The 25,377-nt window shown below is 35.0% G+C and overlaps 1 pseudogene; it reads left to right on the top strand.

The window, feature by feature from the left end:
• Window positions 1-649: 649 nt before the first annotated feature.
• LOC138399426 (cullin-5-like) lies at window positions 650-3,438 on the top strand (annotated as a pseudogene).
• Window positions 3,439-25,377: the final 21,939 nt, after the last annotated feature.

The following is a 25,377-nucleotide window of genomic DNA, read 5'->3' as shown; positions in this document are numbered from 1 at the left end:
AAACAAACAAACAAACAAAAAACCAAAAAACAGAATTGACAGCTCAGGAAAAAATTAATATTTAAATATATTGGTAACTAATAAAAATGGAATTACAATTTTTGAAGATAGTTGGCTATTCTATAGGAAAAAATTAAGTTACATTCTAATCCTCTACCATATAAAAATTATTTACAGTTGCATTGAGAACCTAAGAAAGACAAAAGAAATATGACATAAAATAAAAGAAAATATGTAAAAATAGAGGAAAATTTAGGACAATGTCTTTGTGTAACCTCAGGATGAGGAAGGATATTTAAAGATTCAAAGGATCTGGGCTGACCCTGAGCTGCCAGGCCTGAACAGAGCTAAATTCCTTGCGAGTAGGCACTGTGGGTACAGCCACAAAGGCTAATCCGTTCCTGTCTCCCTGAGCACTTGCGTGAGTACCTTCGTGTGGGGAAGCTCATGTGATCATGTAGAGGGAAAGAGTGAGGAAGCTCCAGCTACTTGGAACAAGGCCAGTGCTATCGCATGGCGCCCTGGCGCCCACCACACCCCAGGTGTGAGCCACTGAGCCCATGGGCCCGGGTGGGAACTCTGGCCTCCAGTTATGGCAGGCATGCCACAAATTCTTCCATGTTCTCGTAAGAGTCTAAATTGAAGGAACATGGCGACGTCTAATCTGTTAAAGAATAAAGTTCTCTTCAGTTTGAAGACAAATGGGATTTCCTACACCCAATTGTTTTGAAGCTTTTACTCCAGGAATCTGCTACAAAATAGCAATGGTATGATCTCTTTTCGGGCTCCATTATGTGTTAAATGAGTCACTGGGAAACATTTTTGTATGAATGAATGAATCCTCAATATGGCCGTATCCTTTTGTTGGATGTGCATGCAGTCCGTCTCTGGGATGATAAAGGCCCAGTAAAAATTCATCAGGCTTTAAAAGAAGGCATTCTTGAGTTTATGAAGCAAGCAGAAGCACAAGTACTGAGCCATCAAAATGATACAGCTTTGCTAAAAGCATATATTGTTGAATGGAGAAAGTTCTTTACACAATGTGATATTTTACTGAAACCTTTTTGTCAACTAGAGATTACTTAAATGCGTAAACAGGGCAGCAAAAAAAGAAAAAAAAAATCAAATGTGGAAGACAGTATTGTTCGAAAGCTTATGCTTGATACATGGGATGAGTCAATCTTTTCAAATATAAAGAACAGACTCCAAGATAGTGCAGTGAATCTGGTACATGTTGAAAGATTAGGAGAAGCTTTTGATTCTCAGCTGGTCATTGGAGTAAGAGAATCCTATGTTAACCTTTGCTCTAATCCTGAGGATAAGCGTCAAATTTATAGGGACAATTTTGAAAAGACATACTTGGATTCAAAAGAGAGATTTTTGTAAAACACAGGTACTCTCGTATTTACAACAAAATGGTGTACAGAATTACATGAAATATGCAGATGCTAAATTAAAAGAAGAAGAAAAATGAGCACTACGTTATTTAGAAACATGATGAGAATGTAACTCTGTTGAAGCAATCTCTGGGGAGAGATTGCTATGGATTTAGAAGTTGTGCTCATCTCAGGCAAACAAATACAGGAGTTGATGACATATGGCAAAAAGGTTTTGTCTTCACAGAAGCTAGCAAAAGGAGAAAGAAAGGGAATATAGCTCATGGAATGCTGTGTAAATGCCCCGGTGACATCATTTAAGGAGACTATCTTAGCAGAGTACCAAGGCATGAGCAAGTGAAATGAAACTGAAAAATTACATTTAATGTTTTCATTGATGGACCAAATTCCCAATGGGATAGAGCCAATGTTGAAAGACTTGGAAGAACCTATCATTAGTTCTGGCCTGGCTGATATGGTAGCAGCTGCTGAAACTATTACTACTGATTCTGAGAAATATGTTGAGCAGTTACTTACACTATTTAATAGATTTAGTAACCTTGTAAAAGAAGCTTTTCAAGATGACCCACAATTTCTTACTGCAAGAGATAAGGCATATAAAACAGTTGTTAATGATGCTACCAATTTAAACTTGAATTACCTTTGAAGCAGAAGGGGGTGGGATTAAACACTCAGCCTGAATCAAAATGCCCTGAGCTGCCTGCCAATTACTATTGACACGTTGCTAAGAAAAACACCATTAAGCAAAAAAATAACTTCTGAAGAGATTGAAGCAAAGCTTAAAGAAGTCCTCTTGGTACCTAAATATGTATAAAACACAGATATTTTCATGAGGTATCACAAAGTTCATCTGACACGACGTCTTATATTAGACATCTCTGGTGATAGTGAAATTGAAGGAAGAAAATATGGTAGAGTGGCTAAGAGAAGTTGGTATGCCAGCAGATTATGCAAATAAGCTTGCTAGAATGTTTCAGTACATAAAAGTATCTGAAGATTTGAACCAAGCTTTTAAGGAAATGCATAAAAATAATAAATTGGCTTTACCAGCTGATTCAGCTAATATAAAAATTGTGAACGCTGGTTCCTGGTCAAGAAGTTCTGAGAAAGTCTTTGTCTCACTTCCTGCTGAACTGGAGGACTTGATACCTGGAGTAGAAGAATCCTACAAAAAAAACCATAGTGGCAGAAAATTATTTTGGCATCATCTCATGTCAAATGGAATTATAACATTTAAGAATGAAGTAGGTCCCGTCTCTACTAAAAATAGAAAGAAATTATATGGACAACCAAAAATATATATAGAAAAAATTAGCCAGGCATGGTGGTGCATATTTGTAGTCCCAGCTACTCGGGAGGCTGAGGCAGGAGGATCGCTTGAGCCCAGGAGTTTGAGGTTGCTGTGAGCTAGGCTGACGCCACAGCACTCTAGCCTGGGCAACAGAGTGAGACTCTGTCTCAAAAAAAAAAAAAGAATGAAGTAGGTCAATATGATTTGGCTGTGTTGCTTGCATAGAACCAAAGACCTAGAGAGAAAATCAGCTTTGAAAATCTGAAACTTGCAACTGAACACCCTGATGCTGAGCTCAGAAGGACTTTATGGTCTTTAGTAGCTTTCCCAAAGCTCAAATGGCAAGTTTTATTGTATGAACCTCAAGTTAACTCACCCAAAGACCTTACAGAAGGTACCCTCTTTTCAGTGAACGAGGAGTTCAGTTTAATAAAAAATGCAAAAGTTCAGAAAAGGGGTAAAATCAACTTGGATGGATGCTTGTAACTCTCTACAGAAAGCATGGCGGAAGAAGAGAATGAAGGATTATTTCAACCAGGAGTATTAAGAACTCAGAAAGCTATCAAACAAATAATGAAAATGAGAAAGAAAATTAGTGGTGCTCAGTTGCAGACTGAATTAGTAGAAATTTTGAAAAACATGTTCTTGCCACAAAAGAAAATGATAAACGAGCAAATAGAGTGTCTACTAGAGCACAAATACATCAGATGAGATGAATCTGATATCAATATTTTCATATATATGGTATAATTTTGAATATCATCAACAATATTAAGAACCCAAATTTTGGAGTGCTTGGGCAGAAAGCTGTAACAGTTTGTGCTGGAGAAAGGTATTTTTGGACTTTGATTACATAAATATTAAAATCTCTGCCTTACCTTACAAAACAACTATATTTTGCCAATCACATTAGTTATCATGATGGCATTCCCTTCATGTTGCACATTTTTTAACAGCATGATGTTTTGTGGAGAAACTTGCATTCATGAAAAGCCCCTTATGAACTTTTAAAAGTAAATTTGATTTATACCTTCCAGGATAAATACAGATGGAAAGGGTAAGAGCGGGGTTCTTGTTGCTTTTTTTCTCTTCTTCCCTCTCTTAGAAAAATGTACTTGCACATGAAAGGATTTTCAGATATTCATGCACTGAAAAATGCTGTTATCTTTTGTTTTTAAAAAATACTGTTAAGACTAGAAATAGCAAAAAAAAAAAAAAAAAATTCAAAGGGTCTGAAAAAATCCCTTAAGTTCAAACATAAAGGGAAAACTGACAAATTTGAGTATATCTACTTTAATTATTTTCCCCAGTAAATTCTACATTGACAAAATTTCCAGACACATATCTAATTAGTAGAAAATATTTGCAATGTCTATAAAATTTTAAAGGCATCAGTATTTAGTGTTTACATGAATTGCCTGGAAATCAGTAAGATAAAGGCACGGTACTCAAAAGAAAAACAAATGATTAAAATAAGCCATTTGCAAAAGGGTGTATGGTGATTTGCTGGTAAGTATGTGAAGAGATCTTGACTAGTGTTCAGAGAATGCAAATTAAAACCAAGAAACACTATCCTGTACTCAAAGATTTAGTAAACATTAAAAAGTCAGATAATGTCAGATCTAGCAAAATGTGGGGGAAATGGGCATGCTCAGGTTGGCAGGTGTGCAAACTGCTGTAGTCATTCTGCAGAGCCAGCTAGCAGCGTTTAGTCGAACTAATTGTGCAGATTATGTACAGTTTAGAAGTCCCCTTATCCATATGCATAAAAACTCTCACACAGGTCTGTAAGGATAAATGAGCAAAGATGTTCACTGCAGTGGTCACTGTTGGCAACAGAGCTGGAGGCAATAATCAAATTGGCCATCCTAGGAAAACTGGTGTAGAACATGTGGCATATACATACAACAGAAAACTAGGAATTTGTCAAAAATAATTATATATGTACATGCACAGTTGATCCTCATCATTCATGGATTTCATATTTGCAAATTTGCCTACTTGCTAAAATGTATTTGTAACCCCAATATGAATACTGTGGACATTTTCACAGTCACTGTTGATATGTACTGAGTGGCTAAATCATGGTTTGGATGTGGCAAAGTGATAACATGTAACCAAAATGTTTTCACCCCCATAATATCCTGAAATAAAAAAAAAAATTTGAGTTGTTCAATGTGCATATTCCCAACTGAGATGGAACAAGGCCACATTCTATCTTCTTGTTTTGTCTCTCGTATTACAAACAAGTGTCCTTTTCATGGTCTATTTAGTGCCACCTTTTAGAAAATTTTTGTTCCTTTTGTTGATTTTGCTGTTTAAAATGGACCCCAAGTGTAGTGCATTTCCAAGTGCAAGAAGGTTGTGAAGTGCTTTATGGAGAAAATATGTATGTTAGATACGTGTGGTTCAGGCATGAGTTATAGTACCATGAGTTCAAGGTTGATAAATCCATAATATATATTAAACAAGATGTCTTTAAACAGAAACACACATAAACCAAGGCCATGTGTTGATCAGTTCATGAAAATGGTGTAACCCTAGACTCAAAAAACCTAACCTTATATTTCCCTTAGGAGCAGTGGCTAAGTATTCACTAAATCAGTGTTCATAGTGACTTTGTGGAACATAACTACTGCAAATAAGAATCAACTGTATATGTATATGTTTGTGCATATGTGTATGTATATATATATCTATAAGTATGTATTTGAAAAAACATATGTGCATGTATGTATATATATAGTGTTGAAATTCTTGCTTTATAGATTTATACAGAGAATGATCTCAAAAGCATAGTGTTGAGAAAGATGGTTGAAACAATGTAATTTACAGTATGATATATAATTTATGTATGATTATGACATTCCTCCATCAAAAATAATATTTTTCAGGAATATATGCATACATAAATACATTTATGAAATTGGATGAAACATACTATAATGGGTGCTGGAGAAGTGAAGAAATGGGAGTGAAAATGGGAAATGAAGAGGAAAATTAATAAAGGAGCGGCCTTCTTTAAAGAGAAGTAAATGATAGTGTGCTATAAACGAAGTATGTGGTTAGCTCAATTTTGAGCTTAAAATATAATCCAAAATTATAAGGCTTATAAGGACTATAAGGAATAAATCTTAAATGCATATTGCTAAGTGAAAGAAATCAGTCTGAAAGGCTACACACTATACGATTCTAATTAGATGACATTCCAGAAAAGATGGTATAAAATATATATAAAGATAAAATACATATAATATAAAGATGGTACAAAACATTTGTGTTTGCCAGGTGTTGTGACCTGAATATTCCTGTCAAAACTCATGTTGAGGCTGGGCGTGGTGGCTCACACCTGTAATGCTAGCACTCTGGGAGGTGGAGGTGGCAGGATCGCTTGAGGTTAGGAGTTTGAGACCAGCTTGAGCAAGAATGAGACCTCATGTCTACTAAAAAGAGAAAAAATTAGCCAGGAATGGCAGTGCACACCTGTAGTCCCAGCTATTTGGGAGGCTGAGGCAGGAGGAGAGCTTGAACTCACAGGTTTGAGGTTGCAGTGACCTACGATGACGACACTGTACTCTAGCCAGGCGACAGAGCAAGACTCTGTCTCAAAAAAAATGCAAAGACAAAAACAAAATTCATGTTGAAACTTAATTGCAAAAGTGAGCTCTCTTGCACGAGTGCTCTATTGCCCTCTCACCATGTGATGCCTTCTGCCATGTCAGGAAGCAGCAAGAAGAACAATCACTACGGTATGCGAAAGGGATCAAGAATCACCTGAAACAGCTTACAATGGCCAAAACTAAAAAACTGAGCAACAATAAATAAGACAGTATTGAGTTATAATCCAGGTATAAAGTAAGTAAGTTCATACTAATATAAATAAATGGAGAAGAGACAATATCCTAGGCATAAGAATTCTAAATAATTTGTGTAGATACTTCACCCTCATAAAGGTGGAACATAAGTTTTTAAGTGTGAGTTGTATTAATACATAGTGACTTCCTCCCAAAGAGTGTAGTATGTAAAGGGGGAAAAAACAAGAGTAGTTTTAAGTGGAGAAAGCTAATAAACACTACCTCAGTCAGGTGATCAAGTGTAACGTCAACAGTAGTAAGTCATGTGGATAGTGTGTACTTTTTATGTAAGGAAAGTGGGGTTTTATCTCTGTGTTCTTAATCTTAAACAAACAACAACAAAAAAACACAACCCAATCTAATCATGAGAAAAGTATCAGACAAATTTTAACTGAGGGTTCTACAAAATACCTGATCAGTGCTCCTCAAAATTGTCAAGGTTATCAAAAACAAGGAAAGTCTGAGTAAGAAACTGTCACAAGCAAGAGGAGCCAAGGAGACACCATGGCTGAATATAATGTGGGGTCCCGAATGAGTCCCTCAACAGGAAAAGAACATTAGGTAAAAATCTATACTCTGAATAGAGTATAAACTTTAGTTAATAATAAGGGGTTAAGATTGGTTCATTAATTGTGGCAAAGATATCAAACTAATATAAGATATAAATAACAGGGGAACCTGATTGTGGGGGTACATGGGAGCTCTCTGTACTCCTTTCACAATTTTTCTGTAAATCTAAAACTGGTTCTAAAATAAAACATTTATTAAAATATAAAGCTAAACTTTGGTTTTCTCACCACCATCCTGAGGCTTTTTGCTTACCAGCTTGTGTTTACTGAGTGTGAAGCCTGATGTCTGTCCAGAAACCACTTGTAAGGGCCTTTCCCTTTTCAGTGGGTTATTGGGAGTTTAAATGAAATTCAGAATATCAGTGTCATGACAGCTTTCTTGAAACCTTTGGTAAGCTATTTTTGGAAGAAAGATAAGAACTAGGGCCTACTGTTGGAAGTTAAAGGCAGGTAGACTTCAATTTTTGGAAGAAAGGTTTGCTGGTGATTAGGATGCAGATGAAATGGCCTGGGTGAAGTCGACTTGTCATATCTGTAACTTTTGTTTTTTTTTCTGAGACAGAGTATTAATTTGTTGTCCTGTGTAGAGTGCAGTGGCATCATCACAGCTCACTGCAACCTCATACTCCTGGGCTTAAGCAATCCTCTTGCTTCAGCCTCCCAATTAGCTGAGACTACAGGTGCATGCCATGATGCCCAGGTAATTTTTCTATTTTCAGTAGAGACAGAGTCTCTCTCTTGCTCAGGCAGGTCTTGAACTCCTGAACTCAAGCAATCCTCCTTCCTTGGCCTCCCAGAGTGCTAGGATTATAGGCGTGAGCCACCACGCCCAGCCATATCTGGAAAATTTTTAAACGGAGACCTCTTTTCAGGTCGATGATACATGGAAGGTCGATGATACATGGAAGAGTAGGTAAAATGCTGAGTCAGAAGTTTGGAATGGTCTTTATCTGTAGCCCCTTCCTGCTATGATATTTTGCATCTCTATTGAGTTGACAATCTGCTTCTACCACCCAGATTCTCTTCTCATTCATGCATTTGTGCATCCAATAAATATTTGCCAATCACTTGCCAAATGGCTGACACTTTCTCAAGCCCTAGGTATATGGCATTGAACAAATAGAAATGATGCCCTTCCCAAGTTCACTCAGCAGTTTCTTTTATAGAATAGATCAGGAATGGTTCATAAAAACCCTCTGTCTGTCAGTTTCAAAGACTACTATTATTCTCTTTAAAATAGAATCATCCAGAACGAATGAAATCCTGTTGAGGAGTTACTGACTATAAAGGCTATCAAGACACTTCAAAGACAAGCTTTGCTCTTATTAAACATTTTTTACAGGAAGCAGGTAGAATCTGGTTTTGTCTGGCAGTATCTTCCTTCCCCTGACCTAGGTCATCATTCTCCCCAAGACAGATATAAGAAATTAAGAACTGCTGTGCTAGAGAAAAAATTATGTACAATTTAAAAAGAAGTGAGTCATTTAAAATTCTCATCTTCCTTATGCCTATAAAGTATCATGCAATTTAGGAAAAATAATTCCTTTTAGTTATGTTTTGGGGCTAATAATTCTTCTTTACAAATAACCACAGATGTTCTCAAATGAAACTGTTATGTGAATTTTAAATGAATATATGAATTTAAAGAGTTTTGCTTATGATATTCATTCTGTTGTATTTAGGGGTCAAAAAAAAGTCAACCCGTCTCAAGAAGGGAGCCAACATTTATCCAATGAAAACTATGAAAACTTTATATTTATGATTTCAGTCACTACCTATAACAACTCAGAGAGTTTAAATAATTTAGCTAAATGAATTATGCTGGGGAGCCTGGTAACCAAACCCAGTTGAAAACTGCAGAGTTCTTTCCTCACAATCAGACTTCTGGAGTTCTATTTTGCAAGGTCCTTTGGCCTTCTGAGACAGATTCATTTATTTTGTCTGCAGATATTTCTTGGAACATCCACTATGTTCCTGGTGTCATGCTGGATGATCAGAGCACATTTCTGAACAAAATACTATAGATATGGTTTCTGGAGGTGTGGAACTTAGTGGCTGGTGAAGGAATCAAACAGTCAACAAGTAAATACATCAATAAAACTAAATAAATAATAAGTTAAGAGGTAACAATTAAGAGGTAAAATGCTATGGGTAAAATCAACAAGATAACATGACAGAAATCAATGAGAGTGGAGAAAATGTTTCCCTTAAATGGATGAAAGTCCCTCTGCAGAAATGGTATTTAAAGATAAACAAGTGTCAGTTTGGAAAGGTTGGGGAGCAGAGTGTTGTAAAAATGTTTGAAGGTACAATGTGTTTAACATTGAATTCTGTAATCCATTTTGAGTTAAAGTTTGTATGAGGTGTGAGACTTGGGTTGGGATTCATTGTTTTGGCTTATGGATGTCCAGTTGCTCTAGCACATTTGTTGAAAGGCTAACTTTCCTCCACTGAATTGCTTCTGCTTCATTGTCATGTCAATTGTGCTGATTTCTGGGCTCTGTATTCTGCTGCATTGATCTATGTGCCTATTCTTCCACCAATATCACACAGTCTGGACTGCTGTAGCTATGTGATAAGTCTTTATACTGAGTAGGCTGATTTCTTCCACTTTATTAATATTTTTTCAAAATTATTTTACTATTCTAGTTCCTTTGCCTTTCCACATAAATTTTAGAATAATCTTGTCTATAGCTACAAAAAACTCTTGCTGGAACTTAATAGGAATTGCACTAAATTAGTATATAAATTTGGAGAAAATCAACATCTTTACTGTACTGAGTCTACTAGTCCATGAACATGATATGTATCTCCATTTATTTGTATCTTATTTGATTTCCTTTCTCACCATTTTGTAGTTTTCAGCAAACAAACCCTATACATGTTAGATTTATGCCTAAATATCTCACTTTTTAGGGATTATAAGTGGTATAACATTTTAAATTTTGGTTTTCATTGTGAGTATATAGAAATAGAATTGATTTTCTGTATGTTTATCTTGTCTCCTGTAAACTTGCTGAATCTATGAGTTCTAGGAGATTTTTTTGTAGATTTCTTAGATTTTCTATGTTGGCAATCATGTTATCTACAAATAGGGACAGTTTTATTTTTCCTTTCTGATCCATATACATTTATTTTCTTGCCTTATTTTACTGGCTCCATGTTGAATAAGGGTGGTGAGAACAGACTTTCTTGCCTTGTCCTCCATCTTTAAAGGAAAGCAATCACTCATTTGCCATTAAGTATAATGTCATCTAAGGTTTTTGTAGATGTTCTTTATCAAGTTGAAGAAGTTCCCCTCTATTCTTCTTTTTCTGGGAACTTCTAAAATGAATTGGTATTGAATTTTGTCAAATTTACTTTCTATGTTGATTGATATGATTGTATGGTTTTCTTCTTTAACCTGTTAATATGGTGGATTAAATTGATTAATTTTTCAATATTGGATTAGCCTTGCACCCGTTAAACAAATTTCATTTGATTGTTTATAATTATTTTTATATACTGCTGAATTTTATTTGTTAATATTTTGTTAGAATATTTACAGCTATATTTCTAAGGGATATTGGTCCATAGGTTTCTTTTTTAGCACTGTCTGCCTGGTTCTGGTACCAGGGTCTCTCCAGCTTCATAAAATAAAGGTCTGACTGTTCTATCCTCTTCAGTTTTTTGTTAGAGAGTATGTACAATAAGTGTTAGTTCTTCTTTAAATGCTGGCTATATTTTTCCAGTGAAACCATCTGGGCCTAGAGGTTTCTTATTTGGGAGTTTTAAAATTATGAATTTAATTTCCTTAATAGTGATAGATCTTTTAAAATTATCTATTTAATTTTGGCCAAGTTGTGGTACATTATGTTTTTTGAGGAATTAGTCTATTTTGTCTATGTTGTCAAAAACATGCGTGTAGAGTTATTCATAGTGTTCCGCTACTCTCCTTTCTTATTGTCTACAGGATCTAAGTGATATCTCATTTCACTTTTTATATTAGTAATTCTTCTCTCATTTTTATTTGTCAGTATCCTCACCCTGGTTCCTTGAGACATTGGTTTTATATCCCATTCTTGAAGTGGCTTGGCACTGAAGTGCTAGTAAGGTGTTTGCTATCAAGGCTCTACGTTGGAGCCTTTAAGAAGGTGATCCCATGAGACCTAGATCAGTAAACTGTCACTGGTGGAACAAAAGCAGCAGCGGGGACAAAGCCAGCTTGGGGACACTGCAGTGGAGTGTGGAGAGAGAGACTTTATGCAGAGAGCAGTGACAGGAGAGGCAGGACACCACTCTCCCTACTGCCAGCCTTCCTCTCAACCGTTCTCCTCCCACTTGTCAGCCTCGGTCACCGCAGAAGTCCCCAGACTGTCCTGTCCTGTCTTTGCTAAGATGTGGCCAAGCTTTCTCACAGTGTATTGATCTTACAAATTTCCAGCTCTTAGTATCATTGATTTTCTCTATTTTTCCTGTTTTCAATATTGTTGATTTCTACTCTTGCCTTTACTATTCCCTTCCTTCAGCTTGCTTTGAGTTTATTTTGCTTTGTTTTTTATAGGGCATTGGGGTGGAAGCTTAGATTATTGATTTAAGACTTTTCTTCTTTTCAAATGTATGTATTTAGTGCCATAATCTTCTGTCTCAGCATAGGTGTGTTCTATAATTTTGATATATATTAATTTTCATTCTATTCAATGTATTTCTGACATCCCTTGAGACTTCTTCTTTGACCACTGGATTATTTAGATTTATGTTGTTCAGTTTTCATGTTTCTTGTTTAGGGGTTTTCATTTTTTTTATGTTATTGATTTCTAATTTGATTCCCCTGTGGTCAACAAACACACTCTGTGTGATTCAGTTCTTTTAAATTTCTTGAGTTTTAATTTATAGTTCAGGATATAATCTATTTTTATGTTCTGGGGGCACTTGGAAATAATGTGTAATCTGTTGCTGGGTAGAATGTTTTATCAATTCTGATTAGATCCTATTGGTTGATGTTGGTTGAGTTCTTTTAGATCCTTGCTGATTTTTTGTCTAGATCCTGTATCAATTGTTGAGAGAGAGATGCAGAAGACTCCAAGTATAATTATAGATTTGTCTATTTATCCTCTCAATTATGTCAGTTTTTGCTTCGCATAATTTGTAGCTTTTTTGTTAGGTGCAAACACATTTAGAATTGTTATGTCATCTGAGTGTATTGGCTTATTTATTACATGTAATGTCCTGCTCTGTTTCTGGTAATTTTCTTTGATCTGAAGTCTGCCTCGTATTATATTAATAAAGTCCCTCCTATTTCCATTAATTAATGTTTGCATGATATATCTCTTTCCATCATTTTACTTTCAACATTCCTATATCATTTTATATATATATATATATATATATATAATTTTATTTCAGCTCATTATGGGGGTACAAAAGTTAGGGTTATATATATTGCCCATGCCCCCACATCCCCCCGAGTCTGAGCTTCAAGCATGTCCATTCCCTAGACAGTGCTCGTCGCACTCATCAAGTAAGTATACACCCATCCCCGCCCCCCACCCCCCACCTCTGTCCGATACCCAATTGGTGTTATTCCCAAATGTGCACTTAGGTGATGATCAGGGAAACCAATTTGCTGGTGAGTACATGTGGTGCTTATTTTACCATTCTTGGGATACTTCACTTAATAGAATGGGTTCCAACTCTCTCCAGGAGAACCAAAGAGATGCCATATCACCGTTATTTCTTTTTTTTCTTTCTTTCTTTCTTTTTTTTTTTTTGGTAATAGTCAATACTTAGCTTTGTTTAATATATTTTCATTTGCATCAGTACCCAAGCAGAAAGAAACAGACCGTCTTTATGAACTGTGCTAAGAACTTCAATGCCCAATAAATACACATCAAGAACTAACTTAAAATACACTATTGGAAAATAATTTTGTCATCAACCTAGCATTTCTCAATTTTCTGGCTGCCCTCCTTTTTTTTTCCTTCCATGGTTCCATTCAAATGACCATAGCAGAGCAAGAATATTAGTCTAACTCAGATTCCAACGGGACGCAGTAATATTCCATGGTATACGTATACCACATTTTGCTAATCCATTCATGAATTGATGGGCATTTGGGTTGTTTCCACATCTTTGCAGTTGTGAATTGTACTGCTATAAACATTCTAGTGCAGGTGTCTTTTTTATTGAATAACTTTTGTTCTTCTGGGTAGATGCCCAATAATGGGATTGCTGGATCGAATGGTAGGTCTACTTGAATCTGTTTAAGGTATCTCCATATTGTTTTCCACAGGGGTTGTACTAGTTTACAGTCCCACCAGCAGTGTATGAGTGTTCCTGTCCCTCCGCATCCATGCCAACATGTATTGTTTTGAGACTTTTTGATAAAGGCCATTCTCACTGGAGTTAAGTGATATTTCATTGTGGTTTTGATTTGCATTTCCCTGATGATTAGAGATGTTGAACATTTTTTCATATGTTTGTTAGCCATTTTTATATCTTTTGAAAAATTTCTATTCATGTCCTTTGCCCACTTTTTGATAGGGTTGTTCGATTTTTTTCTTACTGATTTTCCTGAGTTCTAAATAGATTCTTGTTATCAGTCCTTTATCTGATGTGTAGTATGTGAAAATTTTTTCCCATTCTGTAGGTTGTCTGTTTACTCTCATGACTGTTTCTTTGGCTGTGCAGAAGCTTTTTAATTTGATCAGGTCCCATTTATTTATTTTTGTTGTTGCTGTGATTGCCTTAGAAGTCTTCTTCATAAATTCTTTGCCTAGGCCAATGTCTGTAAGTGTCTTTCCTACATTTTCTTCTAGAATTCTAATAGTTTCCCACCTAAGGTTTAAGTCTGTTATCCACCGTGATTTGATTTTTGTGAGAGGTGAAAGCTGTGGGTCCTGTTTTAGTCTTCTACATGTGACTATCCAGTTTTCCCAGCACCATTTATTAAATAAGGAATATTTTCCCCAGAGTATGTTTTTTTCTTCTTTGTCAAAGATTAGATGGCTATATGAGGATGGTTTTATATTTGGATTTTCTGTTCTGTTCCACTGGGGAGTATATCATTATATTTTAAGTGAGTTTGTAGCACAGCATATAGTTTAGTCACATTTTAAAATCTGCTCTGTTAATCTCTGTCTTTTAATTCTAGTATTTAAACAATTTATATTTATAGTAATCTTTGATATATTAGGGCTTACACCTACCATTTTATTTTATTTTTTGTTTGTTCTTTGTTTTTGTTTCTTCATTTTCTTGCCTTCTTGTGGATTACTTAGAACAATTTTTAGAATCTCCTTTTAATTTATCTAGAAAGTTTTTGAATGTTATTTCTTTGTATAGTTCTTTTAATGGTTTCTTCAGGTTTTACCTTGTATGCACATAACTTATCATAGTCTAATATTGTTCTCAGTTTAGCAGTTTTAGTGGAGTATAGAAATCTTACATCACTTTGTGTCTTCACTTTCCCATGTTTATAATTGTCTTAAGTAGGTCTTCTGTACACATTTAGAATTACATCTGTGTCATAATTTTTGCTTCAAACATCAAACACAATTTAGAAAAGTCAATAAGAGAAGGAATATTTATTGTATTTATGCACGTTTATGCTTATCATGTTCTTCCTTCCTTTTTTTCCTTCCCTCCTTTCTTCCTATGTTCCTTCCTTCCTTCATTCCTTAATTTGTTTCTTCTTGATTTTCCAAGATTCCTCTTTTATCAGTTTCTTTCTGCTTAGATTTTTTTTTTTTTTTTTTAAAAACCATTCTATTGGAATAGGTCTGCTGGCAACAAATTCTCTTGGAAAATGTTGTGTCACTTCCTTCTGACCTCCATAGTTTTTGATGAGAAATCTGTTGTAATTTGAATCTCCTATTTCTTGCTGCTTTCAATAGTTTTTACTTTTTTTTTTTTTAATTTTGGCGATTTTGACTATGATGTGTCAGGGTGTGGGTTTCTTTGAGTTTTTCCTGTTAAGGATTTGCTCATATTCTTGAATATATAGTTTTATATCTCTTTCCAAATGTGGAAAATCTCAGCCATGATTTTTTCAAATATTTTTTCAGTCCTGCTCTCTTTCTCCTCTCCTTTCAGAACTTTTATGAAACAAATGTTAGCTATTTTTTCATATTCCCTGAAGCTCTCTTCATTTTTTCCACTCTGTTTTTCAGCTAGGGTAATTTTTGTTGTTCTACCTTCAAGTTCACTGATTTTTTTCCTTTCCTTCTCCATTCTGGTGTTGATTTTACACACTGAAATTTTATTGATTATTTTTTTTTTCAGTTTTAAAATTTCCTCTATTTATTCTTTTTGTCTTCCATTTTTTTTTTGCTGAGACTATTTTCCGTTTGTTAAAGAATATTCATAATTGCTTATTAAAGCATTTGACTTTGGTTGTTGAAAATATTTGTCAGATAATTCTAACATCTCTGTAATCTCAATATTGGCATTTATTTGTTGTCTTTTTTTCCATTTGGTTCGAGGTGTTCTTGGTATAATGAATGATTTTTAGATTGAAACCTAGACATTTTGGATATTATGAGATTCTGCACCTTACTTAAACATCTGTTTTAGCTGGCTTCATCTGATACTGATTTGATAAGGAAAGAATGGGGACTGCTTCATTATTGTCAGGTGATGGCAGAATTTCAGATTTTTCATTTGATCTCTGTATGCACAACTGAAAGTGGGAGCTCCTCATTACTGTTGGATGGGGAGGGAATTCTGACTCCCCTCTGGCCCTCCACTGATACCTCCCTGGCCGAGAGGGATAGGAGTGCCCCATAGCTACTCTCTATTTGACCTCATGGTGTGTATGTATCAAAAATTCTCACAGTTAACTAGACATCACCCTAGAAGGGAAGAGGAAAAGTGCTTTGTTACTGTGGGGTGGTAGTGAAAATATAGGCTTCTCACTGAAACTATAGTAAGGGAGTTATAACCACCCAGCAGGGATAAAAATCTTAGCTCCCTGCTTAGTCTTTTTTGATACCAACCCATAGGGTGGTTGGAATGTCTTATTATATAGTGGTGGAAGTCTAGCCTCTCCACTTTTTTTTTCTTCTTAGTGTGAGTGGAACTACAGTGTTCCCATGGTGTTTGCCTGGAGTACAGTTTATTTTCAAAAAATTTTGGTGTTTCTAGTCTGCATTCTAGTTCTATTTTTCCTGGTCCTTTAGAGAGAACATGTTTTTGTTAGGGACTTTTTTTTTTTTTTTTTGGTCTTTATCTGTTGGCATTTTTTTGTTGCTGATTTCTTAATCTTCAAGTCAGGGATATATGAGACAAAAACAAACAACCAAAACTTAGGAATTTATGGAGATTCCTTGGGTTTCAAGTTTGATCTTCTCTCTACCTTTTGGAGTCTTTTAATGTTTACTTTATGCATAATGTCCAGACCTTTTAGTTGTACTTGGCAAGAGGGATAGGTAAAATTATGTCTACTTCATTTTTTTGGAAGCAGAATTTTCTTTCTTTCTTTCTTTTTTTGATTAAAAAGTCTTTATTTTTTAATTTTAATTTTTATTTATTTATTTATTTTTTATTTCAGCTTATTATGGGGGTACAAAAGTTCAGGTTATATATATTGCCCATGTCCCCCCCACCCCCCCAAGTCAGAGCTTCAAGAGTGTCCATTCCCCAGACAGTGCGCAACGCACTCATCATGTAGGTATAAACCCATCCCCTTCCCCCCAACCTCAGTCCGAAACCCAATTGGTATTATTCCCAAATGTGCACTTAGATGATGATCAAGGAAACCAATTTGCTGGTGAGTACGTGTCGTGCTTATTTTTCCATTCTTGAGATACTTCACTTAATAGAATGGGTTCCAACTCTCTCCAGGAAAACAAAAGGGATTCCATATCACCGTTATTTCTTATAGCTGAGTAATACTCCATGGTATACATATACCACATTTTATTAATCCATTCATGAATTGATGGGCATTTGCGTTGTTTCCACATCTTTGCAATTGTGAATTGTGCTGCTACAAACATTCGGGTACAGGTGTCTTTTTCATAGACTGACTTTTGTTCTTTTGGGTAGATGCCCAATAATGGGATTGCTGGATCGAATGGTAGGTCTACTTGAATCTGTTTAAGGTATCTCCATAATGCTTTCCACAGGGGTTGCATTAGTTTGCAGTCCCACCAGCAGTGTATGAGTGTTCCTGTCTCTCCGCATCCATGCCAACATGTATTGTTTTGGGACTGTTTGATAAAGGCCATTCTCACTGGAGTTAAGTGATATTTCATTGTGGTTTTGATTTGCATTTCCCTGATGATTAGAGAGATGTTGAGCATTTTTTCATGTGTTTGCTAGCCATTCTTATATCTTCTTTTGAAAAATTTCTATTCATGTCCTTTGCCCACTTTTTGATAGGGTTTTTCTTAATATATTTTTCGTGCTTAATATTGGGTACATAGAAGTTCTCTTTTAACAATATGTAGTTCCTTTTTTCTGCCCATGCTTATGCAAATTCTTACTGTTGTTGACCTTCTCCTAGTTAACTCCTGTACATCTCTTAATTCTTTGCTGAAATATTACTTCTTCTTCCTGAATCTCCAGTCAGGTTAGCCCTCTTCTATGCTACTAGAGTACCCTAACCATCTCATGTTCTTTCTTTGCATTTTGCATCTTGCATTAGAAATATCTATTTACATTATCTTTTTTATCCATTAGTATAAGTACATGTTGATAACATGGGTATAATATTTTGTATTTTGTGTGTGGCATTTATTTCTGATGATTCTCAAAATATGTAGCTTTATTGTACCTTTTGATTTGGACCCTATTACCTAGAGATAATGTTACTACCCATGCTTTGCTTGATTAATTTCTGCATTTTTAATTTTCAGATTTTCTTTATTTTTTTATATTCTGTATCTCATGTGAATAGCATTTTCATTTGTATTTAAATATGATATTATCAATTTTCCTCCTGACATATTTTTAATGCTCTTTTTGCCTTTTATATGTTCTTGAATTTTTTCCTTTTAACATTTTTTGGATTTTTTTTCTCTATGTGTTCATTTTTCTTTGTGGTCTCCATCAATCTGAGAAACATTCATGCTATTTAAAATTTTACTAATGCCTGCAATTTTTAAATCTATATTTCATCAACTATAATAGTTTAAAGAAAGGGGTTTTGTATTATCTTCTATTTTGGCCAGGGTTATTTTGATGGAAAATTAAGAAAAAAAATTAAACTTCCTTAAAAAAAAAAAAGAGGGGAGGGCAAGAATGGAGTCAGCCTCAAGATTCACCAGATCCAGGGGCTGGAACAGTATTCAAGCTAGGCAGTTCTGTGTTTATAGTATTAAAGTTGTAAAGTCATAAAATCCCAAGGAAATCCTTATTTGTCTTAATTGAATAAATATTTTCATGTTTGGACCACTTGGTCAAAGTAATGAAAATATTGAGACTGTGGTCTACTATTAGAAAAAGAAAGAAGGAAAGAGTGTTAAGCAAAGAAAGATTGTATCTACTCCATCCTTTATGTAATATAAAGAACATGGCATAGTTTTATTCTTTCATTATTCCACAAATACTTGTAGAAGAGCTACATGTGCCATGTTTTGCCCTATTGTAGATGTTAGAATCATCCAGAATTTAGAGCAAGAATATTATCATTATAAAATAATATAACTTTTTAATTCTGTATTTTCAAGTATAATAATTAGTTTTGACCTTTGTTTTAGCTTTTAAAGCTAAAAATATATGTACTCATACCTTCATTTTACTGTAATTGGAAGATCAAATAGACTAATAATTTGGCTTTTATCAGATCTATTCATCATTTTACTGGCAGTTCTAGGTTTCTTACAGTGAGACAAAAAAATAAAAAGCGTCTATATTGGCGAGAAAGAAGTGAAACTGTCTTGATTCACAGATGGCATGATTGTCTATGTGGGAAGTCTGATGGACTCTAAACAAAGGCCACTATAACTAGTAAGTCAGTTTAGCAGGATTTCAGGATACACGATCGATATAGAAAAATCAGTTGCATTTCTATATACAATGTCAAACAGTAGAGAACACAAATAATAATACTATTTAAAATAGAATTAAAATATAAAATGCTTAGTGATAAATCTAAGAAAAGATGTACAATATAAGATCTATACACTGAAAAATACAAAATATTATTGAGAGAAAATAAAGACCTTAATAAATGAAGGGATACATTTAATTAGTCAATCAGAAGATTCAATATTGTTAAGACATCAATTCTCTCCAAATTGATCTGTAGATACAGTACAATTCCAGCAGGTTTTATTTTTGTTATAGAAATCAACAAGCTAATTCTAAAACTCAGATGGAAATGCAAAGAATTTAGAATAGCTACAATATCTTTGAAAAGGAAGAACAAAGTTGGAAATCTGACAGCACCTGATTTAAAGACTTATTATGAAGTTATAATAAAAAAGACAATGTATTATTATTAAAATAGGCACATTAAATAATGGAAAAGAGGACAGAATCTAAAAATTGACCCACAGACATATATAGATGACAAATTTTTGACATGTTTCCAAATGCAATTCAGTGCAGGAAGAATAGTCTTTTCAACAAATGATGCTGAAACAATTGGCTATCCATGTGCAAAAACAAAGGACACACACACACAAAAAGCACAAATACACAAAACTTTGATTCATGCCTTACAATATATACTAAAATTAACTCAAAATGCACTAAAGACCTAAATGTAAGAACTGAAATTATAAAATTTCTGGATGAAAACTGAGTGTTTCATTATAGTACTTATCACTCTCTAATATTATCTTATATATTTGCATACTTACCTATTTATTAGTTTTTTGCTTATTATTGACTGTCTCTTCCCTAGTACCATGTACATTCTATGTATACATATACAACAAAACATATCAAATAGGAAAACTTTAATAAATATTGCTTGACTAATGATGGCTGCACAAACCAAATGGAGCTGTTTCCTCAGAAACAACGGAGGGTGCATATGCAGCAAACTGAAAAGCTACTACTGTAAAAGGCACTTTCAGGCAACATATGCATTTAAAATTATTTGATTAAAACTTAGTAGCTTAAAAAAATGGCTTTAATCATGTGTGTGGAAAATGCACAAGAAACAAACTTAAATGCTTCAATGTTGGTGGGTTCCCAAAGCAGCCAATATTCAATTTTAAAAATACTTTACAATGTCACGAGGCTTAATGTTAGATAAATTAGTCAGATTCTTGGTTTTCTATGGCTCTGCTATTAAACTGGCTCTATTCTTATTCAAAGGCGTTACTTTAATTTCATAGGTATTACCTGTTTGACCAGCTATGTACATATATTGGTGGCTACATATGTCACATGTATACTTGTGTGTCCTTTCTCATTAAAAAAAAAAATTCTCCTGAGTATGCCGAGGCAGAATTTCTAACTGTATGAGACAACGACTCTTACTGGAATGCCAATGGTGTAGATGATTTTGCATATTAATGCTAATTGCATAGTAATATTGCTCTACCATAATGGGATCATAAATTGTATTCTCCCTTTTTAAACTACTGTATTTAATTAACAGTAATTGTTTCTCCCTTCTAGTTTCTAGCCTCCCCTTCCTCCATTACCATTTAGTTTAAGCTGGAGGACAACACAACAGAATCCTTTTCTTTCATATCTCCAGTCTTCTTACTGAGGACAGAAAATGACAAAGTATATAGGGACTCAATGAATAGAAAGGAGATATTTTGTAATGTTTTCCTTATGTTTTTAATGATTAACAAAGTGTGTCCTCAGCAAAAATGTAGATTTATAGATTTCTAGGGCCAGAAAAAGATAAATGGTATTATTATTACTGCAGCCATTTATTGAGAAACTGTTTTATACTGCACATGGTACATACATTGTTGCACATAATCCTTACAACAATTTCAACAGGGGTTATGAGTCCCATTTTACAGATGAGGGTATTGAGGATCAGAGGGGTTAAGTAACTTGCCGAAGTTCACGCTGTGGATGTAGCATTTGAACCTTGTCTCCCTGGTTCACACTCGTAATCATATTACATCATCTCTCTAATCCCTATGCCTTTATTTAAATATATCGGGAAACTGAAACATGGGGATAGAGAATGAGTTATCCAAGATCAATATATCACTCATTTATTTATTTAATAAATGTTTAATACAAACACTATTTGCAAAGGATAATGCTAATCATTGAAATGTATGTAGGCAAAGAGGAATAAAATACAGTCTTGTTCTCCCCATGTAAATGCTAATTTATTATTTTATTGGGGGAGGTCAATGCATACAAATTGAGGGAAAGAAAATGAATAAAGTGGGAGGAGTGGAGAAATTCCGGGTGTGGGTTGAATATGGCAATGACCCAACTTTCAAAATGAGAAAAGCAGGCCATTGTGTAGTCCATGACTTAATTCCAATCACAATGGTGTCACTGTGGCAGTCTTAGAAGTCATCGTAGGTTGGGAGTCAGCTAGGTCTACAGACAGAAGGGTCTGCTTTTATAGCTCTTCTTGGTTGTCCACTTGGATGTAAAAACAAAATAGTGTAGAGACAATTAATTTTAAGACTAGCACTCAAACCCAGGCTCTTGGCAATCAATCTTACACTTTAGAAAATTTGCATTCTTATTGCAATAAACAAAATTTCCTGCCTTAGTTAGCAGGAAACTTTAAAGAAGAGCTTGAGAAAACCTTGGAAATATCTTCTAATTCCTTCCAAAAAAAAAAAAAAAGCTTCAAAATTGTTGATTGTTTAACATCATGGGAAAATACCTTTCTGTGTAGCAAAATATTAATAGTGAAGAGAAATTTTCTTTGGAGGGATGATGATGACCATCTGCCATCTATCTCTATTGATGATATCTACATAGACTCTTTTCTGCTATAGACTCTGTAGTCTCTCAGATCACAAACTATTTTATCCTAGATGGAGCAATAAAAGTTTTAGGCATCACAGCAAAAGAGAGTCAGAATATAGTTTTTTTTTTTAATTCTTATTTCAGCATATTGTGGGGGTACAAAAGTTTAGGTTACATACATTGCCCTTGCTACCCCACCCCCCTGAGTCAGAGCTTCAAACATGTCCATCCCCTAGACAGTGTGCATCTCACTCATTATGTATGTATACACCCATCCCCTCCCCCACCCACAGAATGTAGTTTTGAAAGAGCCTGTTCGATAGGAGTTTTGTGTTGCTGTCTGTGTGTTCCTCTGTATAGCTGTACTTGATTCTGTATAAGTACTAAAACATTCAATTTTTAATTATCATAAGAGCCAATTCTTCTCACTCCAAGTCGCATGCTCTGCCTACTTTGGCACATTGTGTCATCTCATCAGTGAGGAGGAGTTCTGCCCACTTTCAGCATTCCATCTCTGCGGAGCTACTGACGGCAAAGAGAATTTTGTCAGAGCACAACTCCTTCCCAGACCAGTGTATTTGTGGTATTACGTGTGGTGGCCAAAAGGCTGTTTTCCTACAAAAATCGATGAGAAGGTGTTTAAAAAGTCAACCTTATGAATAATTCCATTTTGTATGTGTGCCTGTGGGGCTTGTGGCATTTCTGTGCCGTGTCAGTTGGTGACCTTACTTCCATTTCCTGAAAATTTATCTTGTCTAAGGTATTTTAATCTTTTTAGCCTGAATAGAAAAAAATCTCTATAGCAAAACACACACTCACACCAGAGACTGGTTTGATTCCATGTTTCTGTGAAGGTTTTCTACCTCTGTATGAAGGGGAGTTTCGACGAACTTTCTATTCCTACTTGGCATTTACAGGCTATTTTACAATTCATGATTAGCATGGAGAATAGGGGATCAAGAGAAAATATTTTTAAAAATCTTTTTGAAATTAATGTTTCCATAGCTTTATATGATTTATAACAGAAAAAAATTGCAGAGACTTAATCAAGAGGTAACACTGAAAGGTTGTAGGCAACTGGCAACCAAGCAACATGTCCGCTGGTTTCCAGACAATGAGTTATTCGAAAGTCTGCCTAGATAACATCAGTGAAATTAGAGTCCCAGTTCTGCCACTTACTAGCTGTGTGACTTTGTGCAAATCAATTCTCCTCTCCGAGTCTAAGGAAGAACTGAGACAGGAGTACTTGCTTCACCAAACTCAGGAGGTAGCGAAGAGATTCAGATGAGATAATAAATGTGCAAACGCTTAGTTAACTATGTATTGCTTTGAAAATAAAAAGGGTAAGATTAGTATAAAATTTAAATATAACTATATTAGATGTATCACTATGGGACCTAAATAGAATAATTTAGGCATACTAATAATGATGAGAACTCCATCAGAATAATATTGGAGTTGGATATTCTGGAGGTGATAATGCGCTTTCTCCCTTTTCTTTTATTATTGTTTCTTGTCAAATGAATCCTTTAAAAACTGACATTTTCTTTTGTATGTGGATAGCTTTGTTCATTTCCTGACTCCAACCTTGATTGTTCCTAAAGATGTGGCAGAGTGAAGACAAGCACAATTCTGAGACCAAAGTAGAGGCAGGAAGAGTCAGGAGCAGGTGCCAGGGGAAGGGATAATGGACTCAGGCTTCAGTGTTTTCATTATAACCAAACAAACATAAATGACATCTTTCAAATGATTTTAAACATTAACAGAAAAGGCAGGTGTTTCAATTTGATAAGCAACAGAACAGGTAAGTTAATTATTAGCCTGGGAAGGGCTTTTAATATTTTGTGCCATACCAGCCTCCAATAGTTGATTTATAAGCAACTTTACTGCTCCTGAAAAAATTACAGTAATAATGTTAAAAAAAATGACCATTATGGTTTTCAAAGCCCTTTCACCTGCTTATTTACTGTTTTTCAAAATAATCTTATAAGTTGGGCAAAGGGGGCAGAGACCTGCCTGACATCACATAGAAGACAGATATCCTATGATCTTTCCATAGAAAGAAAATATATTGGAATCTTGATCCAAGAAAGGTATAAGGACAGCATGTAGCTGAACGTGTTTTCTTTCACTGGGTTTATTTTCAAAGAAATGGAAGTTCTACATTATAAAACCCACAACAAGAACCATAATGAAATCCAATGAATACCATAAATTAAGAACTGAGGAAGAAGGGTTTGTTATTCAATCCATCAACATGGAGTCTCAATTATAGATTTACTGAAGTTTCAATGGCATATACTTGCTTCCTACAAGTAAATCCCCTACCTATCTTTCCTATTTATTCTGAAACCAGATTGATCCAATGGCTCAAAAATACTTATTGAGCATCTACTCTATGTGAGGGATCATGCTAGCTTTTGTGAATTCACAATTGACTAAATTTTGTGAGAAGATTCTATAGCACTGCTATCCAATAGAACTTTCTACAGTGACGGATATCTGTTTATCTATAATTCTGTGTAGCCATTAGGTGCAAGTGGCTATTGAGCACTTGGAAACTAAGTTAATGTGAGTGAAGAACTGAGTTTTACATTTTATTTAATTTCAAATAATTTAAATTTAAATTAAATAGCCACATGTGGTTAATGGTAACATATTTGATATTATAGCTCCAGATCAAACTCATAAATGCTGGCCTGGTGATGTTTTTGAGGGAAGGCCTTGGAGAAGTTACATTTTGACATACAGACATACATTTTATATAGAAATGAGGGCACTGGAAAACACTTTTTCCCCCATCCCTTTTCCCAATACACATCTCTCTATTTTTACTGTGTTACTGCAGTGCTTTTTCTTCCTGTTTAATCAGATTTTTTTAATTTTATTTTTTATTTCAGAGGATTATGGGGGCACAAATGTTTTGGTTACATAAATTGCCTTAGCACTGCCCGACAAGAGTGCCCATCCCCAAGACAGTGCACACCTCTTCCGTCAGGTGTGGATTCACCCATCCCCTCCTCCTGCCTCCCACCTGCCCGACACCCTATGAATGTAACTTCCCACATGTGCACATTAGTTTTGATAAATTAGTACCAGTTTGATGGTGAGTACATGCGGTGTTTGCTTTTCCATTCCTGTGATACTTCACTTAGTAGAATGGGCTCCAGCTGCATCCAGGATAATACAAGAGTAGTTCATCATTTTTTTTTAATGGCCGAGTAGTAATCCATAGTATACATATACTACATTTTATTAATCCACTCATGTATTGATGGGCACTGGGTTGTTTCCACATCTTTATAATTGTGAATTGTTCTGCTATAAACATTCGAGTGCCCATGTCTTTTTTATAGAATGCCTTTTTTTCCCTTTGGGTAGATTCCCAGTAGTGGGATTTCTGGGTCAAACAGAAGTTCTACTTTTAG

Source organism: Eulemur rufifrons, chromosome 19, assembly GCF_041146395.1.
Source record: "Eulemur rufifrons isolate Redbay chromosome 19, OSU_ERuf_1, whole genome shotgun sequence".
Taxonomy (NCBI): Eukaryota; Metazoa; Chordata; class Mammalia; order Primates; family Lemuridae; genus Eulemur; species Eulemur rufifrons.
This window is presented reverse-complemented; position numbering and strand designations above follow the sequence as displayed.